At 39.0% G+C, this 15765-nt stretch overlaps 1 protein-coding gene across 12 annotated transcripts in view; it reads right to left on the reverse strand.

Annotated features, from left to right (window-relative positions):
• The window catches only part of Prdm2 (PR/SET domain 2), a 128906-nt gene that overhangs the window by 61274 nt on the left and 51867 nt on the right, over positions 1-15765 (reverse strand). Inside the window, exon 1 of one of the 12 annotated variants that reach the window (XM_020188337.2) lies at positions 2285-2307. The exons of the other annotated variants lie outside the window; for them this stretch is intronic. The gene's annotated coding sequence lies outside the window, so the exon portion shown is untranslated. Of the gene's footprint in view, positions 1-2284; positions 2308-15765 lie in introns of those variants that run through there. 12 annotated transcript variants of the gene reach the window in all.

Raw genomic sequence — 15765 nt, forward strand, 5'->3', positions numbered from 1 at the left:
GGAACTACATTCTGGTGCACATGGGAAGTCAAAGGGCAGAGTACAATGGATATGGCTGATTCATGTCTCCAGGTAAAACGTTATAAACTAATCCACTCTGCAAGAGGCATAACATAGCTGGGTGCCAGTGGCTCACACCTGTAATCTCAGCTACTCAGGAGAGGGAGATCAGGAGGATCACAGTTTGAAGCCAGCCTGGCAAGTAGTACATGAGATCATATCTTGAAAAAAAAATCCATCAAAAAAGGGCTGGTGTAGTGGCTCAAGGTGAAGACCCTGAGTTCAAGCCCCAGTACTGCAAAAAAAAAAAAAAAAAAAGCATAACATATGCTTTTCCACATGGATAATCTCTTGGGATTCTTTCTCCCTTTGTCAACCTAACAGCACTAAGCCTAAATCTGATGGCAAGGAAGAATCTTGAGGGATTCAGTTGTTTAAAAGAATCTCAATTCCCTCTCCTTCGAACCAGTTTTCTTGTCCCTAGTATGACATATACCCTTCCTGTGTGTGATGCTAAGTCTATATCTGATTACTGATTCAGAGCAAAATGTGTTGCCCACACAAATGCAAATATAAATGACTATCTGTCTACACAGCATGACCTAACTGCTCTAGTGATGTGGTTGATGTCTGAGGAAATCCACAGCTTCATTACCATGTGAAGAGCCAATGCACAGCCTGCTCCATTCAAAAGGTGGACTCAGAGATGTTTTTCCCTGAATCATAAACCACAAAGATCTTATAACACATCAGTACCACCTCATGTCCCTTAAGCATGCCAAGGAGTGTAACCATTTCCTACTAGCCACTTACTTCCTACTCAGTATGAGGTTTTAAATAAATTAATGTCTAGTCTGAACCAGATACCTCTATGCATAAACCTTACATATTTTTTAAAGATCCATACAGTAATATTTAATAAAAGAACATGTGTCAATTTGTTGTACCACAATCCCTTGAAGAAGCAATTAGAAGATTTCCCGCAGCCTCAAGTGTTTTTACAAAACCCAGGTATAAGTTCAGAGGAAAAAGCAAATAACACTAACCCATATGTAAATATAGTATTAAATAAGAGAAATTTGTAGACTTCTACTATAATAAAACAAAGTGCCATCCATTAAGATTTGTAAACCATTAAGATTTGTAAATGTAATTGCCTAACTATTTAAAAGGTAAAGTGTTATTTTACATTTTATTTCCTACCTACAAGAACACTAGAAGAACTAACTACTACCAAGTATCAACATTCAGTGTTTGGACTCTAAAAGCTTATCAGTGGGAAGTTCCTTTTCTGCCCTCCCCCAGTATCACTTTAAAAGTTATCACCATGGAAACATAACCCACTGTGAGAAGCCACTTGCAGGAGGAACTCTGGTAACCCTGTATTCAGAGGACTAACGAGTACCCTACCACAGATGGCTACATAAATGGCATTTGGGGGGTCAGAAAACTCTGTTTTGGGGGGAGAGAGGAAGGAGGGGATTGGCTCATCAGGGGATATTTTGCAGAAACTGTGGCATCTATCCACCAGGTACCAGCAGCACCATCGCCACTTGGGGTTATTTCCCCAAGTCTTAAGACATAGCCAAATGTCCCTTGGAGAAGAACGCCACTCAGGTTAAGAGCTACTAGGCCACAGCAATATACTTTATTTTGGAATCACTGAAAACAAGACTCTGTGGTCTATGTATTTTTTATAAATTACAGTTAAGTACCTGAATTACACTAACAAACCAATTCTAAAAATGAAGGAATGAAACAATTATTTTTATCACCACAGTCATTTGGTGAACGACAGTGTAGGAGGGATAGGAGTCTAGCATGGCCATCATTTATGAAGTTGAGATTACCTGACATCACACAATTTTCTCAATCAGAACCATCCATCAAACTACTTCCCATTAGAGCCTCTAACTAGGGATGAAGGAGCAATCAGAACTACCTGCCCTATCTGCTATTTTGTGGGACACACCGAAGGCTGGAGCCAGAAGCATGAATCAGTTTATGACAGAACAGAAGTTAGAACGAGAGGGTGCTGTTCACATTCACACATGTCTAGTATTACTTCAAATAGCTCAAGGACAAATGGAAGAACCTGAAACATTTCCTAAATCAGTAAAGTTCTTTCCTGATACTTGATTTCTGCTCTCTGTGTGATCACGTAAAAAGAAAAAACAAAACAAACCTATCAGGACTTTTACAAGGAGGATAGAGGACTTGTCAGTTTCTATCTGCAAGGCAAGAGGTACCACTGGGCACCTGGCAAGTACACAAGTGCACTTACCATTGGGGTCCTGCAGGGTCCTACATGGCGCTGCCAGCTGGCTGCTCCACTTCGTCTAGACAAGAAAGATACAGGAATGAAACACAAAGAAAGTGAAATGGAAATGATCACAAAGAACAGCCTGAAGGACAAGACAAAACTTTATAAAAGGAAATGAAATGCACACATAAAGATGAAAAAAGTAAAACAGAAGGAAGATAGCAGTTATCTACTGCATCAAGGCTCTCACACACAAAGCAATTTCTGTGTACTTAATTGCTGATGCTAGACCAATGTAGTATATTCATCCTCAGGCTGTACAGCACCTATGTTGTAACCTGATCCCCACAGCACTTACACACCATTCTGCTACAAGATCCCAAAGTCCATCTCCTTTCACAGAGGAGACAATGACAGACCAGAGAAGGGCAATACCTAAGAGCCACAATTAAAACTCAAAGATTGCCAGCAGCCAGTGGCTCATGCTTGTAATCCTAGCTACGAGGAGACAAGAGATTAGGAGGATCACAGTTCAAAGCCAGCCCAGGCAAACTGTTTGTGAGACCCTATCAGGAAAAACCCCATCACAAAAAACGGGCTGGTAGAGTGGCTCAAGGTGTAGGCCCTCAGTTCAAACCCCAGTACCACAAAATATATCAATAAATCTATCAATAAATAAATAAAACTCAAAGATGATACATAATGCTAAAAGTGCTCTTTCCCCTACAATACCTTATTCTTTACAAAACACTTTACATTCATTATTTCACTTGGCAAATGAAGTAAGTTATAAAGCCAGGTATGGTGAGGCACCCCTATAATCCTGGCTACTTGTGAGGTAAAGATGGGGAGGGTGGCAGTTCAAGGCCAGTCTGAGCAAAAGTTAGCAAGACTCATCTTAGCCAACAAGCAGGGCATGGACCTGTAATTCCATTCAGGGGAAGCATAAGTAGGAGGGTTGGGCTCTGAGACCAGCTCTGGGCAAAATCACAGGACCCCATCTGAAAGATAACTAAAATAAAAATGGGCTGGAGGCACAACTCAAATGATAAAGAGTGCATATCCCTGAGTTTAAACCCTACTACTGTCAAAAATAAAGAAGATGGTGGAGTGAGTGGTTCAAGTGGTAGAGTAGCTGCTTATCAAGTGTGAGGCCCTGAGTTCAAAGACCTAGTACTGCCAAAATGTTAAATAAAGTTATACAAAGACTTTTACAGCATTTATAGTAAAGGAATGAAAATCAAATTGCAAAGCAACTTTTTTCCATTTCAGTTTTGTCTTATGCCAGAAACAAGTATCAGTCAACAGCATGGGGGCTGGAGTGGCTCAAGTAGTAGAGTGCCTGCGTAGCAAGTGCAAGGTCCTGAGTTCAAACCCCAGTACCACCACCACCACCACCAAAAACAAATACAACAACAATAAAAAGAAACCCTTAGTCAACAGCATGGAACCCTGATCTAAACAAGTTTGACTCACCACTAAACAGCATCATTTGAAACAAGATTTTCTAGTGAAACAGCTGCTATAGGAAGACATTCAGCAGCCGTAATGACTACTTTCTTAGACAAAAGACAGCATTATGCTGTTGGTGCCTGAGGTGGGAGTTGCAAAATCAAAACTGCCTAAAGGAGCACATGAATAATTTAACCCAGGTCTGGAATATGTTCTACTATTCTCATAAACTAGACAAACACCAGGAAATTCTAAAGAATAATGTTTCACTTTAATATGTTCAAGCAGCAAAGAAAATGCAAAATTCCACAAAGTTTGCTCAAGTTATATTAAAAATTCATCACCACAGTAAAGGCTCATGCATTTGGTGATTTAAGTGAATTAAATTTAGAACTACTGGAAGTCTGTGCATGCTACCTTCTCACTTGGGAGCTATCTAACTCTGAAGTATAAAATCAGAATTAAATTATCAGAGCACAGAAGCCAGGCCCACAGATCTTGATTCACCATCTTACTCAGATACACAGTTGGTTCCAAATCAGCAGAGACTATGAGAGTTCCACAATTGTGTCAGGAGAGGCCACCAAGGTTAGACTACCCTGAACATAACCAACACTGACTCCGCAAAGGCTGTAGCTGTGCCTGCTGCCTCCAGTGCTCACCACTCACTGCCCTTCCTCCCTGACACTGAACTTCCATTCTTCCCACTCCAGTGGAATTCCACTTGCCTTTTTCCACTGACCTCTTAAGCATTACAAGTCCAGCATTTCTTTGGCTTCATTTGCCCTGGGTTTCTTCTTCCTATGTGACAGATTATAATCTTTCCATTCCCACAATTCCTCTTCCCAGCCTAGTAACACTGCCCTCCAGAATTTCCCCCTTTTGCACAACCTTCTTTCTGTCCCTAATGGGAGGGCCTCTTGGAGATAATCTGAGGGCTGGAACCATGCTTTCACACTTAGGCCACAGAAAGGCCTTAACAAATGCAAAACAGACACTGAGGACACAGGCTGGGGGAACCTCCTTGTGGAGATAACTGACTACTGTAAAGGTGAAAGAAGAACCAGAAGACGGGGAGCCTTGAAGATCATCCTTGTCAGCTTCCCAAACCTCACAAAAAAGTTCTGAGTTTCATTTCATTACATGACCTGCCTCAAATCTCAGTAGCAAAACAGGGACTTCAATTCCCATTCAGTCTGTCATGATCAGGCTCTAGCAGGCCTGATCATGACACTTTCTGGAGTCTAATTTCAACCTTGAAAAACAGACCTAACAGTGCCATCTGCATATCTGACAAATGTAAGACTCATTAAAGTATCCAAGTTCATCACACATCTTTTCACATTTTAGAAAGACAAAGATGCCTTTTTCGTGACATTGGCCAGCATGGAATGATATCAGCATTCGAGGCATCTGGTTTAGAGACAAGTTTGAGCGCCAAAGGCCAGGAGAAGAAAATAAAGTACATGCTAAATTGATCCTTCATATGATTTTAAAAAGCCCAAATCGCTACTTGATCATGTATAGTAAAGAAGGGGAATGTATGGGTAATTACAAACTTGTCATCTTAAAAGATGGCCAGATGATGTTATGTGTGAGCTGGTGAAAGGGTGGGACCTCAGTATTGTTTTACATGTGGTGTAGTCTGACATTTTGCAGTAGGTATAAAGAGAAAGCTAGAAACAAAATATATAAAAACTTAAGTTGTCCGCAAGGATTCAACAGTTCATTTCACTATCCCTAATACATGCTTTGCACTGGATATTCTGAAAGCCATCAAAAACCCAGGCAGCAGAACTGATGGGGACGACATCCAGAAGGGCTTCCATAAAGGTCAACAGCATTACACTGGGGGATGTGATAACAGGGTCACAAGTGGCTGTTACAAGTTGCAAAGGTGAGACCAATGAGAAAATATGCCACCCTCTACAGTCCTAGAAACTGAAAGATGCTGCAGCAACAGATGCTTTTTATTAAAGTAACAGGCTGAGGGTGGCGGAGCACAATTCAAGTGGTAGAACACCTGGCTAGCAACTGCAAAGCTCTGAGTTCAAATGCAGTACCACAAAAAAAGCAGGTAATACACGGCACATTTTCTACAGATTTTTCATTTACAGTAACCTTGAAATTTACTAATAGAAAAATATTCTGCTAAGGTCTTTTAGCATAATCATAAATATTTTTCTGCAGTTAAATTCACTAAGAGCTACTGAAGGCAAATCATAAAAATAAAACTTCTCTGGTTTTAAGTAGCTCATGGTATTAAAACAGGACTCAAGGCTTTGCTTCCAACAGAAACAATGGAAAAGTTTTGGATTCTGCAGTTCTGCAGCTTACAGTATAAATTCCTGACATGCCTGCTTCCCACCAGAGGCTTGTCACAGAGCCTGTGTTATGTGCTCCCCTCATTCTTCCAAAGGACAGGCTAATGAGGGCCAGTGAAGATCACACCTGAAGGGAGTCATGCATTTTAATTCTCTAAAAATAAAGGCTTTGACTGGGTAATTCCAAATCCGAGAAAGGGATCCCCAAATAAACTTTAGTAAATTCAAATTAAGAAAACATTAAGTTTTCTTACACTCTTTGGAACCTCAAAAAAGTCTTGTGGCATGAACAAAATTATTTTAGAGACTAATTAATTCATTATCTCCGAAACTTAGCCTGGCTTTTTTTTTTTTTTTGAAGTTTTAGCAAGTATTTATTTAACTATAACAGGATAAATAGGGAGAAATGGGAGGAAGGACACATATCCTGCTCCTCATGCAGGAAACAGGAGTAAAGAGTCCTCTATTTTATAATTAAATTTCTAGGTTTCTTCTAACAGCTTTTCAGTAGCCTTCTATTTTATAGGGAGTGGGGAGCATAATGTGTCAAATCTAAAAAACTTACACATAAAAAGTAAAGACGCAATTAAAAAGGTAAGCACTTAATGCAAGATCAGGTCTCAGTCCCCTGTGGCCAAGCAAGCAGGACTAGGAGCTACTACAGAGGTGGTGAATTCTAAGTACCTAGCAACCCCAAGAATGGAGGGGATGGCTGCACCCTGGAACTGGTTAGTCTCACCTAAAAAAAAAATCCTTTTCATTTTCTTCTCTCAAAGCCTATGGTAGCTTTCACAACACTATATTCTCATGAATTAACTGCCAAATTCGGTTCAAAAGTATTTTTAGCAATGAAACTTTGACATAAACCTGAGACAAAATACAACTAAAATACTTAAAATTCCTTCTTTACATCTGTTTACAGAAATGCCTGGTCAAGCCTATCACTAATAAAATCATCTGTGGAGATGTAACCCTTAGTGAACCAAGAGGATATACATTAAGATGTTGACAGGTGGCCCCCAGGATGCAATGACTGATGAGGGTGTAGTTTTCCCATCCAATTGTATTTTCTAAGATATGCATCTGGTTACATTATGCAAAATTTAATGAGTAACTAAATGATTTTTCAAAATAGAAATATCCACAAAAGAATGAGCTAACTGAAACCATTTATATTGGCTGAGATTAACATATACACAATTTTATGAAAGAACAATTTAGAAAAAGTCCTCTACTTCTCATTTTGCCTCTACAACAAGAATTGCTTCAGGAATTTCTGTTCTCTATCTCCTACTTGTACATCCAGTAAAAACTGTTCAGAATAAAATCAACTATTCACAAATCCACAACAGTTATAAAGATTTAAATGGAATTAAAAATATTCAGAACAGATATTACGAAGTAGCCAGAACTGCTTAAACATTCAAGTTACCACTGTTAACCTTCTGGTGTGTATCCTTCAACTCTTTCTTCGTACACGTCACACGACTTCAAACAAAAAATTAATTTGCTCCTTTCAAAAAGACAACTCAATTGGTATTCCTTGTCTTGTTTCACCACTCTTGATTATTTTCAAAAATCATGCGTATCACTATTAATCTGAGGGTCAAGGTCTTCACAGTCAAGGGTGATAGTCATGAGAGTATTATTCACTAGTCTTTATTTTCCATCTCTTAAAAACACAAGAGTAAGCATATGAATATGCTAAATTTTGCTAGAGTATTATAAACACAGGAGCATTTACACAGACACTAAGCTTTCTAATCTCTTGGTCCTACCAGGAAGTGTGTCACTTTTGTCCCAGTGTAACTGCAGTAATGCCGCATCATCACTGCTAATCCCACGTGGGGCGGTTCTCCAATGCCACCCAGCCCCTTCAGTACCTGCTGCTGAGCCCTATCAGACATTAAGGAAGCCAAATCATAGACCCCACGTCAAAAACCTTGGACCCTGAGTTGCTTCCCATGTACAGGCTACAATAGCCTCGTCTACTGGGATAAAGTCAACACTGCTAAAGCTGTCTTTCAGATTTAAGGAAAAAAACTGAAATGCTTTCTCATAATTATTTAAGTTACAAACAATGTTTAAAATAACTTCTAATTTTTTTCTAACATCTCCACCAAAAAACAATTCTATTCAACACGTCTACTCTCAGATGTGCCACTTTATGTAAGACTCTATTCCAATTAAGCATAAGCCAATTCTTCTTGCTAGATTAAAAGAATTGTTCCCTCCATTTTCTTTACTTTCTAAAGTTACTGGAATAATAGTAGTGAAGTATTCTGATGTCTTCCTTGGGTGCTTATTAGCTACATGACACTGTTAAAAGTGACAGAGAGAATCCAAATATATCACTACAAAGATGTCTGTCATGAAGGACCTTAAAAATTGACACTGTAGGTTTATCTTTGTAAAAAAGCAAGCCCTCTGCAGAAACAAAACCAAAAAAAGTCCTACTAATATCAAGAAGGAGGAGGAAACCACTGGGCACCAGTAGCTCACATGTGTAATCCTAGCTTTGCAGGAGACAGAAATCAGAAGGATCATAGTCAAGGCCAGTACCAGGCAAATAGTTCACAAGACCCTATCTCGAAAAAACACATCACAAAAAAGGGCTGGCAGAGCAGCTTGAGCAGTAAGAGTACCTGCCTAGCAAGCGTGAGGCCCTGAGCTGAAACCCAGTGTCACCAAAAAAAAAAAAAAGGAAACTGAAGAAGCAGCGAAAGGCAAGATAGAGGAAGAGGGGTGGGAGCTGGTAAGAAGAGCCATAATGTCTGGTAATGATGCCTGGTAAAGCAAGGAAGATCCATGAATGACAGCCAGGCTCCCAGCATTCCTACTGGCTCCAGCAGGAAAAAGGGAGCCTTTCAGAAACACTAAAACTTTTTTTTAGTGTTTCTGAAACACTAAAAATTAAACAGTACAATTCTGGTTTGTTTTTTTCCTATCATTTTCCAATACAGGGTAAAACAATGGCCACAAGGAACAAAGGAAGCCTGGGAGGAAGGCTCACCAGGACCAGGCTTTAGGGCACAGATGCGTTCTATGCCAGCGTCCACAGCTGGAGAAAAGGTTTCTGGTAATCCTGTCCCTCATTTCACTTGCACCAGGAAGGCTCCCATGTCACTGAGGTCAAACATCCTCCTTGCAAAGAGGTGACCCCAATCAAGGTGAGAGACTGGGGTGGTCCCTTTCCCCAGTGCTGGGGTGGCACTATAAATAATCAAAGTACGTCCACAGTAGATCTTATCAAGCAAGTAATAGGATCCCAACACTGACAAATCCAAATCATCAGAATATATTCCTGCTTATGAAGACAATGATCTGCTTTCACTAAAAATTTAAGTCAGCCATTTGTTTTTTCACTCGTTTTATACTGAATCATAGCCCCCACCCCCCAGATATCATTATGGACATGTACAAGTCCAATGAGGACAAAAGGAGGAAAGAAAAGAGGATTCTGTCACTCATTCATCAACGTCCCCATCAATGTGTATGTAACAGTTTAAGTATATTCCACTTTTAAATCTATAATACAATGATTTTATCTAACAAACTGTTTGCACTTAATTTTTAAAATTAAACATATTGAGGTTTACGTTAGAGGTTTTAGTCTTTTAAGGAGGACACCTGAGAATCAGATAACACTTTAGGCCCCTCTCCCCAGAGAGAGTAAGCACTGAACATAAACACATTTGTTAGCCAACATCGAGGACTCAGGGGCCTGATGGTATTAGGGTCAGGTTGTGAGTTCCTGCAAGCTCTGTGTATTCACAGAAGAACACCTGTGTGGCTCCCTAAAATAGAAACCCAATTTCTCAGGATGCTCAATAAAGATGCTACAAAGATAATCCTATTTGCTTCCCTAAAACTGGTATTATCAACTTGATTTTAACTTCTCCTAAGAAAACAGTTCTCTGACAAAGACTTTATTTTTTCCTGATTTCACATCCAGAAAGACTGCAAAGAAATCTGTCATATATAGTCCTGCAACTGCTCCCACACAGTAACTTTCATGGCTGTCTAATAGCTAAGAAAAATTCACCCAAAATGCCACCCACATAAAATCTGATTATAACATTAGATTCAGGAGTAGCATGAACCACATAAAGGCAAGACAGAAAAACAAGAAGAAAATCCTAAACCCTTCCTTTGGACAATAAGGCAATAATGAGATGTACTCACTTCTGATCAGGCATATGCAACAAATCAAATTTCAAGAGTCATTTGATTTACCAACCTGTGTAAGTACAGGCATTCTAGTCTGAGTAACCAGTGAAACAAGGCAGATCTGAAGAGAGACACAGGTCCCTGCACAGGACGATGCTTCAGTGCCATGAGGTGTAACTAGTTATAGGTCCAAAGAAGCCCTTACTCTTATCTAATATGAACTCTATTTAGCTCCAAATCACCAAAGCAAAACATATGAATTTTAAAAACAACATGTTAGAAGATGTTTGAACTGTTCATTTTGCAGAGTTACCACAGAATGAATTCCATTACAATGGAATTAACCAAAGGCTGGTAGTATACAGCAACCCTGAAAGGTAAGTCTTACCAGCATTTTACAGACAAGTACACTCTATAGAGACCAAAACATGTAATCTGTTCAGTCAGTCACACTAACTAGTGGAGCGGGATTTGCATCTGGCCTCTGAATTCCAAGGCCATGTCCTAGCCTAGCAGCCTTGGAGATCTCTAAACTTGAGACTCAAGTTTCCCCTTCTCTCCTCCACTCAACACATACATACATTTCGGGCTCATTTTAAACAAGTTAACTTACAAAGTCCTGGTTAATTTGTATTCAATGCATAAGCAAGAGACAAACATGCAGTTTATTTCCACCAAGCTAAAAATAAATTAGTTTTTCAGCACAGAAATCCAACGGGAACATTTCCATGTACTTCTGATAATTATCCATGAAATGTGTAGGACTCTGTCTCTAAAACTTAAGTCAGAAATAGAGTAAGCTAAGCAATATTTTCTATTTAGTATTTTCTATACTGCAACCATGAATTTATCTTGGCATATAGACGGTAATTTGTATTATTTTCTATCTTGAATTCATGAATTTAAATTTTGATGGAGTCATACCTGAAAATAGAGATTAAGCGTAACACTTAAAATTTGGAATTATTAAACATTCCTATGATCCACCTAAGAAGGAAAAGACTTCATTTAACAGCAAATAAAATTTCTGAAGACAAGTAGAATCTTAGGCCCCTTGTTCAAAAATCCAACCAAGAACATGACGATTAACAGTTTGATAATTCATTTTACTATTTATTTGGATGACAGTAAGGGGGAACTACAACTTCAACTCCATTGTTAATTCTACCAAAACTGCAAACCCTCATGTAGAAATAGACAAGGAGAGCGTTCCCTATGTGAAAGCTCAGAGCAGTGAGTATCACCATTTGCTCCCAGCAGCATAAACCTCTATATGGAATAGAAGATCTTGGACTCCCCTTGAAGCCAGCATAAACACCCTTACAGTGAAGGAGTCAAGGCAAGGGGTGGGAAACAGGAAAGCCCTTACTCTTCTTCTGGACGTTGGACATTCTGCCTAAAGCCAGTAGTCACTTTATTCCATGGAGAAACAGACTCTGATAATCACATAGATTAAAAATAAAACAGAACCAACTGAACCAGAAAGGCATATGCTACAGCTCAAACCGGCAAGAGAATGAAAACTAAACCTGAGAAGCCAAGCAGTAAAAATAACAAAAGGCCCAGAAATTACATTGTGCATTCTAAAGTGCAAATTCAAACATTGCACATAAATTCCATTTTGAGGACCTTAACACAGGTGAGCAAACCAGTTTGCCTTCATTTTTGTGGCATGTGATGTCTCGGAAACTTACAAAAGACTGTACCAAGAGGCAGGATTAGAAACACAAGAGGCAAAGATTGTACATCACTGTAGCTCAAAGAGAAAAAGGGGAGGGTGATTTTAGCAGTCTTTTTTTAATCAAAGTGTGTTGCTTTTCATTTTAACCAAAGCAATGACAATCTCTTGCAACCACACAAAATTCATTAAAGGTGAATTTGAACTAAAAGTTTTATAAGTACCACGTTAGCAATGATTTTTTAGATGGCACAATCTTATTTTAGAAACTAGTATTTTTATGTACCACATACATACAATATCATTTCATTAAAATAAATCTCTTACCTCTGAATGTATCCAAATATTCTCTTTATTAAAAACAAATATTATGTGCCTTTAATACATAATACTTAAAATAACTACACATGTGCCAGCTAATGACTAATACTTCAATCAAAAAATATTTTAAAGCTGGATGTGGTGGAGCATACCCGTGATCCCAGCACTTGGGAGGCTGAGGCAGAAGGATCATGAGTTTGAGGACAGCTCAGGCCACATAACAAGACAAACAAACAAGCAAAGAAAGTGGGGGTGCAGGGTTTGGGACTACAACCAGGCATGGAAGCAGGAACAGCTACAGTCAATGCTTCAGAATGAGAATTTTCTACTTGTAACCCCACAGGACTGCCTCTTAATATGTACCAAGTTTTAACCTTTTAAATAAAATTACCTCCTTCTGACAAATTTCTGGAGAGGAAAAGAACAGAAAGGAACACGTGTAAGAAATGTGAAAAATGAAAGCACAGTTAGCTAAACTACAGTTTTACCTTGCTAACCAGTGTTAGGGGGTGTGGAGCTACTGAGTCAATCTTTAAGAAAATGAATAAAAAGTACTCTTAGTAAAAGCTTCAGACAGAAAATGCAATATTGCATTTTATCAAATACAACAAGTTTTTTTCAAATTTTACACACACACTCAACACTCTCTCTCAAGCATCTACTGTGGGATAAACGCACATTATTCCCCTCATTAGGACAATTCAAGTGCAGCACAGGTCAGGGGCCCTCTTCTTCCATTCTAGTCTGCATTCCCAATTTCTCTGAGCAAAGAAGCAAGCAGCTAGGACAGGAACAGATTCATTAGCAAAGACCTCTAGAGAAGAAACTGCTTCAAATACTTCACATGTCTTTCTCTTAAAGGAAAAAGTGAAACATGAAAAGCTGTATTCCACAAATAAACACCCTGGCAAAACAGGAAAGCAAAACCCCTATCTCTGCAACACATTCTGAAAATCTGAAAGAAACTAACAAGCAAGGTTTTAACTCAGTGATAACTACAAAGGAAATCAGAACTGCATTTAGAATTTCTAGACTTAATTTTTTACAATGTATACTAATCAAAGCATGTTCATGATCCCTAACATTAAGCTTTTAAAAACTTTGTTTTAGAAATAAAAAATAAATAAAAATAAAAACTTGGTTTTTTGTGGAAGATATTCACAGAAAGTGCAAATCTACCAGCATGTCTAAAACAACTAATACAAGGAAAAAATTAAGCTTTTAAAATTGTTTGCTTGGGGTGCTCGAAGGAATATATCTACTACAATTCATAAGCCCCAAAGCAAAAATAACTACAGGTTAGCTTTCCTACACCAAAAACATCAGTTAATCACTGCCTTAAGGATTTAGGATTCAAGTGAGTAATTCTATAGGGAATACTGAAAATTCATCCAGGCTATTTAGTCAAGCCATTAAAACACTGCTACTTGTACTGTGTAACAGCCCTTCTCAGAAATATTATGAGTGAAGACTGGATTGGGTTAGGCAAACCATGTAACCCCTCTGAGCATCAGTCTTGTCGTCTATAAAGAAAACCAATGATCCCTACTTTGCAGGGCTACTGGGTGAAAGATCCATGATGGTGTAAATGGAACATGGAGCTAAAAGCAACCGTATGTACAGTCACTGTCACCGCCAGTACAAAGTAATGATTCATCACATGACATGCATTTAAAAGTGTCAAATCAGATTTAAGCTATGTCCATACAGATTCACATCTGATAAATTCAACCAAGAAAAATGTTCTGAGTAGTAAAAAGTAACTTTTGGTGGTTTTCTTTTTCACTTAGAGAAGCAAAACCATAGTGGTATTTTCAAATAATTCTTGCTTCTCCATGTCATTCAACTCCCCTAAACTATTAACATTAATAAAACCGAACTCTGGAGCCGTTCTGGGCAGTCTGAACTATAAACAGGCAATCTGAATGCCACCAAAGCACCATGCCAGGCAACCCGAAACTGCAACTTTCAGTTCTCTGCTCAGTAATTCACTCCCAAGAAGTGTCTATTAATGTTTAACTTCCAAACTAGTCGGCTTGGGACATTTAACCAATGCCTCCCTTTAGAGGCAGCTTTAATGTGAAACTACACTCTGCTCTCAGTGATGTTCCTACAACATATACTATGTAACAGCCATCTACAAACTGGAAGGAGAATACCCTTAGGAAAAGGAAACACTGTTGGAGTTTAAAAACAACTTTAAAAATCTGTAATTTAGGAAAGAAGCAGCAAATTGGGTTTTTTTTTAACTTTTAAATTACAAGCAGATTTTTAAGAAAACTCAAGCTATTTTGAACTCATTCAAAGGGTCTTATTTTTTTACCTTTTAGAAACTTAATCATGATCGAAACTTTTTTCTGTATTAAGCAAATCTTACCTTTCAATTCATGTATGAACAAAAGAAGCAGAGTCACCACCTAAGAACAGAGCAGAGCATAGTTCCTGACGCACTCTTATGATATATGAAACATTTCATCATGGCATAGGGCAGGATTTTTGCAAATTCATCCACCAAGACACATTCACTAAAATTTTTCCAAAATGCTGTGGAAAATTTTAGTTAATCCACATAATTAGTCTATAAACAAGGTTACATATAATTAAGAATCAAGCGCATGAAACAAAAACTTTTAAGCCTATATTAAGCAATTACATGACAGTAAAAGTAGAATTACAAATCAAAAACCTCTCCAACTCCTACTGTTGAAAAAATTAAGAACTATACTGATCTTTTAAACACAGCACACCATGACAACCATGACACCACTAAGAGATCAATGTGACAGACAGCTACCAAAGGTGGGGCATACAACACTAAGCAAAGAAGGATACAAGAGCTGTATCACAGAGAGGCCCACCAAGACTCAACAAACAGGACACAGCTCACTTCAGCCCCACATGAGCAGCCTGCAAACCATAAGCAAGCACAGGAACATCACCACCTCCAACTGCCCCGTGTCCTGCTCTGCACCTATAAACAACAGCCAGTAAGTCAGTGGGTACAAGAGCAGCCCACCAGGTGCCAGGAGGTATGGGGCCTGTCTACCATCATTTCCAGGCACCAGTATGGTTCTCTATGACTTAACTTCAGCCAATGTGGCTGAAAATGAGCTGCAGCTTCTAGAGAAAGTCAGATCACTCCACAGAAGCCCACCTATTGTCTTCTTTTATTAAATGTAATCCCTAAGGTTAACTTTCAATGTATCTTCTCCTGCTGCTGCCCACTGCATGTATGAGTGGGTAAAAACCAGCATGTTAGGCAGAAGAAATGGCATTGAACACCTGGGTTCAAGTTCTAAGTCTGACACTCACTGGCAGTTGGCCAAATGATCCTGGACAAGTTCTCCAACCTTGAGAAGTGTCCAGTCCTCACCTGGAGCTGGAACAAACAACCCCACAAGCACACGGCTAATGGGAATGCATGTAGGCATTTAGCACTCTTCAGGGTGCAGATCTTTGTCTAGGAGGCTCCATATCACCATCAGATCCTCCCTTCTTCATCTGTTTCCCACTTAGTGACTAGCAGTTTCCTGGGACCTCCCATGTCCCTCTTAGGG

Source organism: Castor canadensis, chromosome 7 (assembly GCF_047511655.1).
Source record: "Castor canadensis chromosome 7, mCasCan1.hap1v2, whole genome shotgun sequence".
Taxonomy (NCBI): domain Eukaryota; kingdom Metazoa; phylum Chordata; class Mammalia; order Rodentia; family Castoridae; genus Castor; species Castor canadensis.